Source organism: Erithacus rubecula (genome assembly GCF_903797595.1).
Source record: "Erithacus rubecula genome assembly, chromosome: 1".
Classification (NCBI taxonomy): Eukaryota; Metazoa; Chordata; class Aves; order Passeriformes; family Muscicapidae; genus Erithacus; species Erithacus rubecula.
The window spans coordinates 44,686,034-44,703,047 of NC_136658.1; the positions used below are offsets into that span (position 1 = coordinate 44,686,034).

Below are 17,014 nucleotides of genomic sequence, written 5' to 3' on the forward strand. Positions count from 1 at the left end.
CTTCCTGATAAGAAAAGTTCAGTGAAAAATAAGAAAGCAACAGGCCTGAAAGCACAATCTTATGGCAAACATGGGCATGTAAGAGACTAACTCAGTTACCAGCAGCAGAGACCAGAGGCTACCTGGTCCTACAGAAGTGCTGGGCTAGAATAGAACACTTTACATAAGATCAGTGCTCACACCCTGCAGTGTGAAAAATAACATTTAAAGAGCTGCACATATACCATAAGCACCTTACATATTTCTGACACAACTTGTTCTGCTGCTAGTAGTAATTAACCCTGATCACCTCCCACATGATAAAAACATTTGCTACTTGACAAATTAAAATACAGCCTTTTGCTGGATCTCTAAAGAGACACATCCTGCTGGGGTTAATTGAAGCTGTGAAAAATGGCAGGTTAACTGCTTTGCACTGTCAGAAGAAGGCAATGGCAGAAAAAAAATTAAGGCTGAAACACCATCTTGCTTCTCAAACAATATATTTCATATCTCTCATACCTCCCTTTGCCCTTTCACTGGACACCTGACAAGAACTCAGGGCATTGGTACAGTTTTGTTGTGACTGGACTTGTTAGAAAAAGGAGTACTGTTAGTTTACTGAATTGAATTTTTACAAAATAGTTTGACATTGAAGGCAAATTTAAAATTAAAATTTTGTAAAATCAACTGAGATGTTTTCATTGATAATGACCACACAAATAAAAAAAATAAAAAAAGAACAAAAAAACCCCAAAAAACTAAGAAAAAAAGGAAAACAAACAAAAAGTTGCAGCTTGATAATTACAAGTTCAGTGGTTAACTTAGATACTGTGTTTAGCAGACCTCAGTGAAAACTGCCCAGCCTGCACTTCTGCTGAGTCAAAAATAATTATGTGTTCTGCAACAGTTGCCATGCACTTACATGAAACTAGAGAATGTATTTGATATTTGCATTCCATAATTTAAAAGCATAGACAATAACACTAGTGATTAAATAAAACAATCCCACATAGCCATGGAAACCTGTTCTAACATGTTGCAGTTTGGAGAGATAATACTATGGGAAAGAAGGCACAGCTTTCTTCCTCTCTATCAGTCTCTCTTTCTCTTTTCTTTTTTTTTTTTTTTTTTTTTAAGAGGGTACTTGCTCTTAAAAACCTTATTTCCTTTTCTCACTAAAAAGCAGGAAACTCTATAAAACAAACAAGACAAGAAACTTCCTTCTGACTGGACATGCTACATGTGAAACTAAATATAGATTGAAGCAAGAGAGTTGGCAAGGGTCTTTGGAGCAGCATGTGGCTCTTAAGGAGTCCCAGTGCCTCCCCATGATGAGAGAGCACCATGTGTCTGGCAGGAAGGCTGCAGAAAAATCCCAGCCTCTGGCTGTGGGGGGAGGCAAGTCAGCCAGCTCTGCAGAGGTGGGGGCTGCTCCTCCACCCTGGGCTGTAAATGCCTGCTTGTCCAGATGCACCAACCTTTGCACTGGGGACACTCTGGGTACCTACACCAGACCTCGTCACCTCAGCTTTCTCTTGACATCTCTTTCCAAACTGAATGCAGCATATCTGGGGATTGCCAGCCTAATGACCAAAAGGAAATCTGAAATGCACTGGAATTATTAAATAAAACTGCTCTTGTATGGTTTTGCATCATACTAATGAGAATAATTTCATTTCTAATTACATCTGAAGGTAGCAAGAGTGCTAATGCTTCACCACATAGCTCTTTCTATACTGTTAAGACAGCTTTCTTTGAAAAGAGACTAAGGGATTTATTTCCCTAATTTCTCAAGTTAGTCAGCTGCTCATGCTTGGAACACAAACAACTTTGAGAAAATATCATGGATATTTTTCTGTGATGTTTTATATATAAATTCAAGCACACGAATTCCTAAAAACTTTTAAGTTTATAGTAAATTACTATAATTAAATAAAATGTAATTAAAAAAACTAATTTCAGTTTCATGGAACAAGACTGTTTGTCTATGACTTCTAAAAGGAATGAATACATTAAATATTTTACGAGGCTTTTACATGCTCGATGATAGAGTTTCATCATGGTCCGTTCTCATGCTGGATGGCCAGGAACAAGAGGCCTCTTTTATTGTTCCCTGTAAAACCAATGAAATGGAACCAATTGAAATATTGTGCACAGAGTCACAGGCACAGGATAATAGTGCTTTTCTGAATGGTAAGAACACAACAAAGTGCATCTCAAGAGCTTTGTTTGTATGGAGCAGACCTCTCCTCGGAATGGACTGTCTGAAGAGGCTTTGCTTAATGCACTGTTTAATAGCAGGGCTCTTCAAGGTCTCCCCACTCCATTACAACATGTGCACTGCTGCTCCTTGGATATGAGAACAGAAGCAAAACAACAGGGGAAAAGGCTGAGTTTACTTAACCCAAATGGCTTCCACTCATTTTCCAAAATGTGCAAGTATCTAACAATGGGAAATATTAAATCCAACAGCCACAATATATGAATTTGTAATTATAGGAGAAAGGAGACCTTCTACACATTAAAGGCTTGTTTATGAGGAGGAAATGATAGGATTTTCACTGTAAATTGAAATCACTGAAGCCTTGTGCTGGTAAGATAAATGAAGTACAAATTTCCATGTAATGGCAATTCTTCTGCTACAACTCTGCAGTCAGAATGTACAAATAAAGAACAAATTTGATATAAAATTCCTTCTTCCAGCAATTTGTTCTCCTTTTGTTTGACTGAACTATGTTCTTAAATTCTTTTTCAGTACCTGAGAATGTAAATACCTCTAATAATCATATATGGGCACTCTTTATTCAAGCACACATTTTAATTATCTTTACCAATAATACCGTATATTGAAATGGTAAGCACCATTAATTACATAAAAGTGCTTACCATCCATGAAGCACTGGTTTGTTTTCAATAAAGAATGACCAGGGCATGGGGTGAAGGAGGTGCAGAGAAACATTGCTGTAAGAGAGAATTGTGTTTTGATTCAGTCAGTCCATTTTCACAAAGACATCAGATTGTGCTAGGGCATATGCATGTTAATTCTTTTAATACATCCAGTATGTAAATGCATTGAATCCTGAAGGCTTAATTGTAAATTATTGCAAGAAAACACTGGGATCCTAGTCCAGTCCTAATGGAGATACTGCAGCAACTGTTCAATTGCCTTCTCTTTCTAACAGAAAGAGCAGCTGAAAAATATAAGACAAAAGATTAAAGACTAGTGCCATCTGACTAAATACAATTCACAGATAAGTTTAACTGATCAGAAAGTTGAAATCGTGGAGCAGTCAGTGTAATATGCTGCTTTTCAAAATACTTGAGATAATTCCACTAGAAGTGCACTTTTATCTTCCACTGAAAAAGACCAATAGTATTCCTAATTAAATAATTGCTGTCTAGCATCTGTATTCAGAGTGTATTGAAGAAAAAACTGGTGAATGTATTTGATATAAAAGTCACCCAGAGAGATGACTTATTTAGCATGTAGAGGATTTTACTGACTCTTCCCATGACTATTTCTCATCTGAATAATGAAGGATGCATATTCTGAAATAATAAATGAAAAAATAAGTATCAATTTTTTCCTACATGAGTGGATTTTATCCCATTCCTTGGCTATGATTAACAGGCTATGTATCACTCCTCTGGATTCTGAGCCATGCATTGCTCATCACCTCCCCACAGCCAGCTGGGAGGAAGCAGTAGCTGCCATCTCCCATGAGGCAGCAGTAGGTTCAGTGTCTGCCTCCACCAGTGGTAGAGGCAGCTGGGGACTACACATTCTGAGTCAATTGGTTCTTTGTCTTTCTAGTTGTTTTTTCTTTTTTTTTTTTTTTTTTTTTTTTTTTCTCACCTCTACATCCCACATGGAGATGTCTTGCCTTCACACTTATAACTGTTTTCTTCTTATAACTTTTCTTCTGGATGCTTATTATTACTACTTTCTCTTTTTGTGTCCTTTCTCCCACATGCTCTTCCTTATGATACCTCTAGCTCAACATAATCTTAGTCCTCTGTGCTACATCTTCACATACTAACTCCACAGCAGCAGAGTTTCATTCCAGGTGAAAAGGTATCCTCCAGTCAGTTATTCAGACTGACATTTCCCCTTTTCACATCAAAATTTCCTTCAAATGAAGTGTTAGGGAAAATGTGTGTTCAAAATTAATTCAGTTTATTTATGCAGCAATTTAAAAGCACTCAAAATCCGTTTAAATAAAAGAAACTAGAATGCAACATAATACAAAATAAAACTTAATATCCCTTCTTGAACAAGTTTCATTCACTTTGTCCTTAGATAAAACACCGTAATAGAGAAAACTGAGCTGAGTTTGAGAAGCCAGAAGAACAGAAACTTAAAACAGACAGTAATATTTTTCCTTTTACTTTTTACAACAAATGTTTGTATCTCTAAGACATTTTTTGTATGTCTCCATTTATTAATTTCTGGGTTGTTTTTTAAAAATATTCACACATTAATTTTTTATGCAATCTTGTGAAGTAAAAAAAAGTCATTGACATTTCAAAGAAAATACCTAATTCCACATAAATGTGTTCTATTTCCATTGTACTTGCACACACATGGGCACAAAGATTTTTGGAGCTCATATTTATTATTGCAAATATAGTTAACATGTATTAGTTACGTTTAAAAATGAAGTTTTTGTTTAAAGTGTTATGCAGGAACAGTATTTTTAACTTTAAATTGAATTCAAAGAATGCTGAAGTTGACAGTTACGAATGCAAAACAAGCTTGAGACCTGAAAGAGTCATATGTACTCTACACTTAATAGATGCTGTAAAAATTTTTACACAGCTCAACTAAAGCCCCAACTTATGTTAACAGATCAATACATAAGGACTCGGCATAAATAAGAAAAATTAACTGCAGTACTTTAATTGCAAAGAAATTATTTTTACTTCCACATATATTCAGAGTTTTGTTTTTTAATTTAAAATTTGTAGCTTGCTTATGATTGGCTTTACATCACAGCCCAGGGTTTAAAACTGTAACCAGTCAAGGGTTTCTGAATACTGAGCTGTCTTTCTTGCTATTGTTCCCTATCCCTAGGCCTTGTATTCTCTGTATCTTGCAATTCCCAAGCTATTTCTGCTACTCTTCCTCTGGCATTTTTTTTGGCTGAAGATGCCAACTTCAAAAGAAAATAATAATAGACTGATTTTCATTTTTCTTTTTTAATCCAAGATTAGCAGGCTGAATTGACAACTAAGAGTTGTTGGTATTCTCTCTCTTTTAATCTATGTATACTCTCCTATTGGGTCTATTATATTCTCAGCTTTTGTTTTACTACTTGATACTGTTAGCAAATGTCAGGATTCATCAGTATCACAGTTTGTTTTACTGCAGGAAATGCTTTCAGTTGAATAGGAATGAAAGGTGAAATGCTGTTAGAGAAACAGTGCTAAGCACTGAGACTCACTTCTTCAGAATGATGTTTTTATGATTATTTTATGGCTCCTGAAGACTCTTTTTAATAGACAGAAAAAGTGAAAATTTTAATACACTGTCATGATTTATCTCCCCAGTACTTGCTTCAATTTTTCTCCTACAGGAGAGCGAAAGCATGCTGAAAACAGCAAACAAACAAAACAACAACATTCCCATAACACATGTAATCACCCACAGACAAATTTTTTCCTTCTTGAATTTGGTAAAAGTTCTACAGCAAATATAAGGTTTGTGCCAGCTGTGTATAGTGTGTACTGTACCACTCATCCTGATCTGAGCAATGTAATGGGAAATGGGGAGAAGGAAAGGAAAGGAGAAGGGAAAGGGAAATACTTGATTATGTGTTCCTTAAATAGCCAGGTAATATAACTGAACTTATATATATATACTTATATACATACTCACTTTACGAGTCTGGCTAGAGTTAATTTTTTTCATAGTTTCCAGTATTGTACTGTGTTTTGGATTTCTCACTAAAGCACTGTTGATAAAAAACAGTGTTGTGACTATTTCTGAGCATTGCTTGTACAACACTAAGGTTTTGGGGTTTTTGTTTTGTTTTGGTTTGTGCCTTTTTCCTCCAATCTGCTCCATGCAATGCATAAGCTGAGGATACAAAACAAGTTGGGAGGTGACACAACCTTAGCAGTCAGTCCAAACTGATCAAAAGGATATTCAAAGTAACATAACATTAATTTTGCTTCTCATTAAAAACTGTGATGTGACAGTCATTGCTCAGAGAGTACTTGGGCACACCTGTGGGATGTGCTGAAGGGTTACCTTTGTATCACTTGCTTGTTTGGATTTTTCCCCTCATCCTTCCACTCTTTAAATTGTATTCACCAAGACCCATGATTATTTTTAGTTCTACTGTTCTTGCTCACTGCCCTGTCCAGCTGGAGCAGAGGGGAGCAAGCAGCTGACATGAGATTTTAGGTGCCTGAAGGGATCAACCCGCCACCATTTAGAAAAGAGGTTTTCAGGTTTCTGAAACAGAAGTAGTTTCTTTGCTTAGCAAGAATAAAGGAAAGATAATAGTTCTAGTGGTGGCAAAGAGATCTGGTAAAAGGGATAGTGTAATTTACAGAATGGCCATGTGTCCTGTGAAGGTGATCCCAATTTTGTGTGTTGTGTACAGGCATGAGTACTAAACATGGAAATACTTATTGGGGAGAGAAATGAGACATTATTCAGTATTACAATAACATATTTAGGAAAAGAGAAATACCAGTTTTAGCTCTTCCTTTGATCAATATTTTTTTGTCTCTAGATTTATTCAGGTAATATGAGAAAGTTCTGTCCTCTAAAAATGTAGTACTTGTAGTTAATGAGCACCTTCAACAATGGCATAACATAGTGTCTCCTAAATTTTCCTGTTAAAAACTAGTCAAAGATCTAATTTTAGTCAGATTTTCTTTGACTGTTGAGTGCTAAATATGTCTAATTGAGATAGTAAATTTAGATTCACATCTGTAAAAAGCAGTTCCTCCTTTATAGTTGGAGTTTGAATTCCACTCTATTTAAATCATATGACTTAGATCACAGTCTTTTCATAAGTTTGCACCACAACTGTTTGCTTAGTGTTTACCCGTATGGTTATTTTGTGAATTGTATTCAATAACTCATTTTCCTTATTGATAGTACATGAAAATGAGAAATTATCCTTTTTGAAGTTTGTATGGAGTGAATATAAATTTGGAATAGTAAAAAACAGAATTAAAAAAAAAAAAAAAAAGCTGAAGGAAAGGCTCTCAACTCAAAGATTTTTGGGAAAAAAGAGGTTATTTCTATTAAAAATATTAGCCAACTATTATGAATTATATTTAGCACTTTAGTATTCAGTATAAAAATAGTAGGTAAAAACAAAAAGTGAAGATGAATAGCTTACAATAAATATGATCAGCTCTAAATGTTGCAGCTATTTCACAAGAAACATTTTTTCCTCACCTTGTACAGACTGGTAGTGAATGTCAAGCTAGTTAATCACAACCTTTTTTCTTAACTCATAACCTTTTTTTGTTGCTTTCTTTTCTTCACTGCCCCAGTCTCCATTAAAACAGGCTGCTCAAGAGGCAGAGTTTGCTAAAAGCACTCATGGGAGGGCCAGCATGTAAAAACCATGTAAAGTTCATTATTTTCAGGAGTAAGTACAAGCAGCATTGTCAGAATATTTTTTAAAAGTAGCGAATAAACCATACAAAGTAATACACCCTGCTCTTAATGTATCTGAATGGATTTTATTTTTCATAATATAATTTCTAACAGAAAGCAACAGGGAAAATCATGGAAAAACAAATCAAGAAGTAAGTATATAGAATTATATTATGTACACAGAACTGTGCACCATTCCTGTCAAAGTGAATAAATCAAACCAGTTAATGGACTTGAGTTACTATGTATCATGCTTTCAGTTGTTTGTGATTTTTGGTTTTTTGGATGTGTTTTTTTGTGAAGTTTTGGGAGGGTTTGTTTTGTTTTGTTTTGTTTTTCTCAGAAAGGTCTCTTGGCCATTTAATGGTATCTATTGATGAGAACTACTATATGGATTCAAAACCTCCTTTTGACCAAGGAACTGTACCTGGTACATGGTTTAGACCATGTCTTTGCACACTTACGTATTTTCTCCCTTAAAGAATTCTGTGAGTAAATAAATAAATTCCTCCGAAAGTGCTACCCAGATATTTTATCTCCTAGTTTAATTAAGGTTATGTAATGTAATATTAAGGGATAAAGGGAGATGGAATCCCAAGCAGCAATATAGTCTTACAGTTTTCCAGTCTGAAAAGTAGGTGTAGACATAGCCAGATTTATATCAAAAAAAGATTGCTATTTCATTTGTGCACACTGAGAAAGATTATTCATGGCTCTGAGTGTAAAGATGCATGTTATCAAGATAACCCAAATTAATGAGGAATAAAACACATAGATAACATAAAAGTGAAACTAAGAAGTGAAGATAAGGATTGGAAAAAAGTAAAAACAAGCCAGAGTTTGCTCATATATAAAAAAGCCTGTATTAATTTTTGTCCACAGTTAGAATTGTCTTACCATTTTAGATGACAACTTTCAATCAGCCCATTAAAGTGCCTTTCAGTGACCACATTATTTCACAGGCATTACAAATTATCAATGCAAAAAGGAAGCACAGAAGTTTCTATATGATGTTGCACATTTCAGGGTCTAAGAGACCCAGGTGAACTGGTGTGTGAGAAAAAGTAAGCTGCTTTCCAGCTTGGGATGGGTAGGCACACTGTGAACAGGGAATTGATAAAATGTTCCTGGTAGTGAACATGACAGAGAAAAAAATCTCAAAGTCAGTGCTGAACTGCTGTAGTGAACTTAGGAAGCTGAATTATTGTTCATGTTTTTCCTTTACATTAGTTGTCCCAGAACTCCATTGTCACAAATGATGGAAGATGATTATATGTTTTACTTAGGGCAGGTATTTTAGCAGATTTTCCCTTAGTCTATCCACACTTCTAGGCAGTTTTCCCTTCCTCCTTTGAAAAAAGCCATTTGTCCTTTTCTTATTCTACTGAAATATTTTTACATGATTTCTTTAAAATTGTGATGAACAACAAATTTCACGATAAAGAGCCTATTAGGCTCAGTATAAGAGCAAGGATCATAACATAGGCATCATCTTTGTCTCAGTCTACTCTCCAGAGCTTCATAGCCCAGCTACATCTAATTTTTGTTGATTCATTCTGCATTATAGCTATAAGATACCATAATCCTCTCTGCCTGTGCATTTAAATCTCTCCCAAGATCCTCATCATCTCATATCTTGCTTATTGGAAAGTCTTTCTTTTCAGCTTTGAGAGATGATCTTGCCTGAGTCAAATCTATTCAGAATGCCACCGTAAGTAATATTTTCCTAGCTCACTTCTCTTCCCTTTATGCCCTTCCACTGATTTTTCCATCTCATCAAATATACACTATTTTTCTTTATTAACAGGTACCCTAATGGCCAATCCTCACACTACATACCTAGTTTCTGTTTCCTATGAGCTCAAGCCTGCGTACTCCCATCACTCTTGCTACATTTTGCAGCAAGCAATTTCAGGCTTACTCTCATACTTCCTTTCATGCCTGGGAGGATCTCCTTTAAAAGACCCCTAGAGCTAGCTTGTAATCCACCATCAATTCTCTTCCTAAAGCTGTTATTGGCTATGATGCATAAAAGAAACCAAAGCCCCCAAGCAATTGGTGCAGTAAAACATAGTCTATATTGCTAAGCAGTGTTTGTCTCATGGTCTCTTTGCAGTGCTCTATTTTCATCCTGCATTCAGTACACAGACTGTCACCTCAACTGGAACAAGAAAATACTTTAGCTCTACCTCACCTCACATAGCTGAGAAGGATCATAACTCATTTGGATTCTCAAGCATTACCTAAATGCAGTCAGCAGCAGATGATGCTGTTTTAGAATTTTTAAAGCTCTAGAATTCTCTATGATTAGGTGTTCATTTCTTACCATAATTTTAATTTTTTATTTCAGTGTGTATTGAAAAAAAGAAAAACAAACCAAAAATCACACATAAAAATGTACATTGAAACAACTATTTAAATTGGAATAGATCGATCTGCACAAAAGCTACATTTTTAATGTAAAAGAGTCATTGGATAATAATTGGACAACAATTATTGGATAAGTAAGACCCTCTTGGTTACGTTATAAACTTCACTATCTGATCTGTCCTCTATATGAAGACAAGGAAGGGAAAACATCATGGGGTTATATGCCTGTTGGTGTCTCCTGCTAGAAAAAGAGTCCCTGTGTACAGACTTTAATGTCAACAGGCATTTAAACTAAAGTTAAATTAATTTCTACCTATCTTTTGTCCTTACACTCTGTAACAAATGCAGTAAATAAGGTCGCTGGCAGATAAACATCTTAAATTTAATTTCAAAGCAAATATTAGAAGGTATTTATGTCAAGCCTACCTGCAAGGACTTAGACCATTGAATAAGGATACCATGGCAGCCAAGACTTTGTCTAAATCTCTCCAGATCCCTTTCCTGGATTTCCTTTCTGTACATATGGGAAAGAGGAAGTTCTGCATCAAGACCTTGCCCCTCTTTGGAGCCAGGGCAGAAGTAGGCATGAATTTATGTTTGGTAACTGGAAAGACCTTCTAGGTTGCCTAAAGAAATTAATCTCTTCAACCTATAAAAATCCTTCAATTAAATGTCAAATCCCCCCCCCCCAAAAAAAAACTTACAAAAACCAAACCAAAACAAAAAAACCTTCAAGAGAAATTCCATATGAAAACAAGTAAATCAAAGGCAAAAAACACTGCAAATTGAATACTCTGCTTAAGTCCCAATTTCAAACATGTCAATACAACTAATTATTTTCACAGTAGCAGAAGGTATTTCTATCATTGATAAAAGGCTTTATGTGTCTGTCATATAAATTAAGTGTGAAAACATAAAAATGTTCAAATGTCAGCATGGTAAACATTCTAAAATTTGAAAAAGAGATTCTCCTAAAAAATTTCTAAAGAAATTCTAGTCACCTGATATTATATAATTAATATGTATCACATGCTAAAAGAAACCAAAAATAAGAATTATTTTAATATTACCATAAAGATAAATAAGGTTTTGCACTTTTTGCTGTATCCATTGTGGATATATTTTTAAGGGCTTTTTAAAACCAGAGAGTATATTCTACTTCTACACAAAAGTCCAAAAAGTGAAACTTCTGGGATAGAAGAATGGACAAAGTTTTCACTCATATTACCTGAAAAATGTGCCCAGGCCATTATTGCATCTGTCACAGATGAAGAAACTACAGTTATGCATCATTTATCCATTTAGTGGTTTACAGCTCCAACTATTCCACAGAGGTCACAAATTCACCAGCTATCAGAAAAAACTAGATTCTGTGCTTGGAACTAGGATTTAGTGTGGAAGAATTCATAATGGTCTGTAGCCAGGAAGCTGGTTAGACATCTGAGGTGTAGATAATGTTGCTTTAGTTCATTTGAAACTTATGCTCCACAAAATAGTTGAAGATCGGTTTTTCTCATGTGAAAGTGTAGCTATTCCATAAGCTCACTAAGAAGCAAGCCTATGCCAGTAAGATTTAAAGGATGTGATGTTTTTGACTGGTATCAATCCACTGCAGAAAGAACTAAGGAGATCACTGCAATTCCTTTTCTGGATCTATACTAGACAGGCAGATTGCAGGAAGATGGCAATTACAACTTTGGTTTTGCAAATGACCCTAAGTAGTTCAGAGAAGCAGATGTGAATGAAGTTTAGTGCTATTAAGGCACTCTAGCCTTACTAACTTACTAGAATCTGAGGGAGGTGTTTCCTTCTATCCCCAATATATTATTTCTGGAAACCAACTTCCTACATGGCTTATAAATGAAATTTTCCCAATGAGAAGGTCAGATTATTAACGTGTTGCTTGAAGGCTGCCTATTTTAAACTCACCTGAGACCACCCATCTGGCAGCAATTACAATTAGACTCTTTGCCAAGAAATTATGAAAGCAAAAGCATTTTCTATCCAACAGAAAGAAAACCCTCTGTCTAAGTAGCAGTACTTATGTGAATTAACAGACTCATATTTCCAGCTGTAGCGCATTTCTTGTTTCCAGTACCTGATACATGATGCTCATTATTCTTTAAATTGAATAAATCTGCAGCCAGTTCTCAAGTGTTTGTTCTCTCAATGAAATAAAAAAAAAACCAACAAAAACCAAAACACAACATGATAAAAAACTACTGAAACCAAACCTAAACAAAGCCATAAAACTACTGCTTTTTTTTTTGCTTTCAATACCTCCTATAAGGACCACATAGTTATATTGCTGCTTAGTTAGTCAAAACTTCCAAAAGTACTTTTTTTTATCCAAGGCAATTCTCACAAAAGCCCTCAATGCTTAACTTTTTTTTTGCCAAATTGCAATTTTTAGTGCTAAGGTAGCATCCTCTAACTGACTTAGTGGCTGCACAGCTGATAACCAGTGGGGAAAATGGCATAATGACCCAATTTTTCTGCCCTAGCAAGCAGAAAAGTTTGGTTTTGCTTTCTGTATTAAATGATCAATAAAAAATAAACCCCCTGAAAATTCTTAAATAATACCTCAAAAATGAATTATGTATTCCAAATATAATTTTAACATCACAGATCTTAACAAGAAGAATATGGAACTGACAGCAACAACATGAAATATGATGAGTTTGAAATTATATTTAATTATATAGTGAGTAAAGTAAATACAATTTATTTAAGGACATATCCAAAAGAAGAGTGAGACATAATGGACAGGTTGCCCTCATATTGTACATTTCCCTGTGCTTGAATTTCTCTATATTCCTGCATTTTCCTTGCTGAAGTGTCTCAGGTATAGAAGATCCATACTTGCCTCCTGTACAGTGAATGACCAACACAGAGTAAGAACTTGAGGTAATATATTTTAGAAGAGTGCACAGCAAGCTCCAGGTGTTACACATTTCTGAATTCAATGAACTCTACATCTGTTTTCTTAAGCTTGTGCTTATACAATGTAAAACTCTTGATTTTTGGGGCAAGATTTGCCTAAATTTGTCAATGGTTTTTTACCATTTGAAGGACCTACCTCTGCCTTGTCCTCCTGACTCAAGAGTAGATTCATCTGTTGATATCAGATGTGTCAGCACTATTAAAAGCTCTATCATTTTCCAATATTGAGCAAATATTAAACCCAGACAAAGGGAACTGGAGGAAGACAATAATGTGGAAACTTAGAACAGTTTCACTCAGCTCTAAAAGCAAATGAAATTAAATATAAGTGATCTTATTTTATTCTGCTGTATTTACTATTAATAAGTTAGTATGGGTTTAAAAAATACAATGTGAATACATTTTAAAAGCCAGAGAAGTGATACATTTACTATCATGTATGGACTACTGTAATTTTTTAACCCAGTCAGCATCTCAGCCCCACAGAACTTCTTACTCATTTCCCACTGCTAGGATGAGAGGAGGCTCAGAAGTGTGCAAGTGAGAAAACTCATGAGTGGAAATAGAGTTTAATACGTAATGCAAAAGCTGATTTTGCAGACAGCTACAGGTAAAGCAAAAAAAGGAATTCCTTTGTTACTTCCTACAGTCAAACAGGTGTTCAGCCACCTCCAGGAAATCAGGGATCCACCACATGTAGTGGTGACTTGAGAAGACAAATGTCATCACTCCAGATGTCCCCCTTTACTTCTTCTTTCCCTGGTATTACATGCTGAGTGTGACACCATATGGTATGGGATGAAGAACAACATCCTTTGGCCATTTGGCATTGGCTGTCTCAGCTGTGCCCCATCCCAACTCCTTGTGCACCCTCAGCCTGCTCATTGATGGGGTGGAGTGACAGGTAGAAAAGTTTCTGACTCTGTGTTACTGCCACTCAACAACAGCTAAAACATCCCTCTGTTATCAACACTCTTTCCATCACAAATTCTAAACATAACACCATACAAGTTCCTTGGAAAAAATTGACTCTATACCATCCAAAATCAGTACAAGTGCATTAAATTATAAATATGTGTTATAATCCTTATATTGTAAAACTGAAGAGTAAAATATTTGATAATTTCAGGGCAACCCAGATACAAATATCCTTGAACTCCAGACCATACTTCTGTCATTGATTTGGCTGCACATTGAACTGAGGGAGAACGTGTCCCATATGGATCATTGCCAGATTAGCTGGACACTTTTAAAGTCAAAACTGACAATCAGAATTCAAGGAAGTCAAGTGGCCATCAATATACATATATCCTTACATACAAACATCATTTTGCTCACTATAAATTGCTCATTTCTATCCAATGGGGAGCTGTATTCTGCCTCTTATATCCTCAGCATGAATTTAAGGTCTCCTCCTATTTTTGCTGTATTCCACCATTATGGTAATAAAATTTTAAGTCATCAGAGAAGGACTCTGCTCAGAGAGGAAATCACACAAGCTCTTAACCAGATGCAGGTGGAGCAAGAAGGCTTAGTACTGTTGTACTGTTTGATCATCTAGAAGAAACTGCAAATCTAATCAGATCCCCATGTTGAGAACTTCATGAACAAAAACCAGGCACATACACTCAAAGCAGAGGAGATGATATAACCTCATCCACAGCCTCCTGTTGCTTTCCACATCCCACACTAATCATTTAAATCTGAATTGTATGAGACATGGCCAGCTTGCTCTCATCTATGCCTGAGACTTATTCAGACACAGAAAAACATTTGAGAGCTTTTTATTTGGGCTGAGATAGAGGTATAAAACTCCATGTCATGATCATGCTGAAACCATCATATTTATATTTTCATTTTATTCAGTAGAGCAATAGGGTTTTTGTCAAATCTGATTAAATTTTACAGAATATCTATAGCAGCTGTTACATGTATCTTTAACCATGTTTATTATTAAAAGGAGATAAGGTGCCAGTGCTATCAATATAAAACTACTGCAGTACTTGCTTCAGTGAGGCATTTAAAATATTAATTCATAGGCAATATGCAAGATTAAAAGATTAAGCATATTTTTATTTTGAAAATATTGCTATTGCTAGTTTTACTCCCATAAAACTGAAACTTTAACAGCAGCTTCGATATCATTATTTTGTGCACATGACAGTAGTGCAAAAGTTATGAGACAACAGTGCCCTGGCAGCCAGGAGGGCCAACCCTGCCCTGGGGTTCATCAGGCACAGCAGCACCAGCCAGGCAAGGGAGGGGATTGTCCTGCTCTGCTCTGCACTGGGGCAGCCTCCCTTTGAATATTGTGTGCAGTTTTGGGTGCCACAATACCAGAAAGATGTTAAACTATTGGAGAGTGTCCAGAGGAGGGCAATGAAGATGATGAAAGACCTTGAGGGGAAAATGTATGAAGAGCAGCTGAGGTCACTTGGGCTGTTTAGCCTGGAGAAGACTGAGAAGAGACCTCACTGCAGTCTGCAGCTTCCTTGAGTGGAGCACAGGAGGGGCAGGCACTGATCTCCTCTCTGTGGTGACCAGAGACAGGTCCAGTGAGGAACGCCCTGAAGTTCTGTCAGGGGAGGTTTAGTTTAGCTATTAGGAAAAGGGACTTGACCTAGAGGGTGACTGTGCACTGGAGGAGGCTCCCCAGGGAGGTGGTCACAGCATCAGCCTGGTAGAGTTCAACAAACATTTGGACAATGTTCTCAGGTGTGTGGGAGGACTCTTGGGGCTCTTCTGAGCAGGGCCAGGGGTTGGACTCAATGATCCCTGCGGGTCCCTTCCAACTCAGCTTATTCCATGATTCTGTGAGAACTGTTCTAGAAGGTGAGCCTCTAAAGGAAGGTTAATGGGGACAAATGAAATAAAAATTAGTGGCAATGCAGAACTTGGCAGTGTACTGTTTACACCTGGACTTGATGATCTTAAGGACTTTTCCAGTTTGTAGTTCTATGATTCTGTGAAAAGGTCCATGCATTGCTGAAATCAATGTCACAAAATTAGAGGCAACAACATAACAAAGACAGAGAAAGCCTTGTTGGTACACAATGGCAGAAATTTTTAATAAAGCTTTGTACCTCATTGACCAGATCTGAGAAGGATCAATTGTTGCCATCACTACACTAGAAATATAATCCTTAAATGCATTACTTATCTGCATTTCCACTCACCACTAGATAACTGAGAGTTTAGACAAACTATTAAATGATCAAAATAACTACAAAATTGTACAGAATAAAAAATAAATAACAGGCATTTACCAAAGCTCACTTTTTTAAACAGCAAACAAAATTTCTTAGGAAAAGTTTATGAACGATCTGTGTATCTGATCAACTGACAGAAGTTACTTTTCTGAGACAATACTTTTCTCCTCTCATTTCCTTTAAAGAGTATACAGGGATTTGTTGATCAAAACTATCTCAGTTACATCAGTCAAGAAATAGAATCTTAATTCCATTAATATTTTTGTCCATCTTGCCCTTTTAGCCAATGCATAAACAACCAGCAAATATCTACTAATGAAGGCCTGAATTTAGGATAGTCAAGAGAGAGGAAAAGGAACTTTAGCTTCTTTCTTCTTAATCTGAACACGCAATACAACTTTCTCTCTAAGTACCTAAGGACATATACTATGTGCTTTGGAAGCAAATAATAGTAGCAATAACTATTATCATTGGTACTGAGTTTTACATTTACCAACCTCTGTGAAGACAGTAATTATTTTACTGAAACAGAGGTTCTGTCATTTACATTTCTCCGGGACATACACACCGTTATGTGTGAACAGACTGAGAACATATTGTAGGTATATATTCTATCATCAATTAAGATTCCTTTTTAAACAAAGGAAAATCACTCTCAGAAAGCCAAATAAGTAGCTGTGAGCTCAAACTTTACTATTAGCCCATCAAAATTCTGTAAAAGAAAGTAAAAAGAAAGCAATTTGGAAAACCTAAGGGAGCTTTCACCACCATCAGTGAACATGAGAGAATATTTTTTAAAAAATAATTTTAGGTAACATGCCAGCACTAAACTGACTTTTGCTAATGATGAGTGAGGTTTCTACCCAGTGGTCATTCTCCATGGCCA

At 36.0% G+C, this 17,014-nt stretch overlaps 1 protein-coding gene across 1 annotated transcript in view; it reads right to left on the minus strand.

Moving 5' to 3' along the window:
• Window positions 1–3,102: 3,102 nt before the first annotated feature.
• Window positions 3,103–17,014, minus strand: part of LOC306808798 (DNA excision repair protein ERCC-5-like) — a 546,121-nt gene continuing 532,209 nt past the window's right edge. Inside the window, exon 14 of the mRNA XM_079319784.1 lies at window positions 3,103–3,115. The gene's annotated coding sequence lies outside the window, so the exon portion shown is untranslated. The remainder of the gene's footprint in view (window positions 3,116–17,014) is intronic.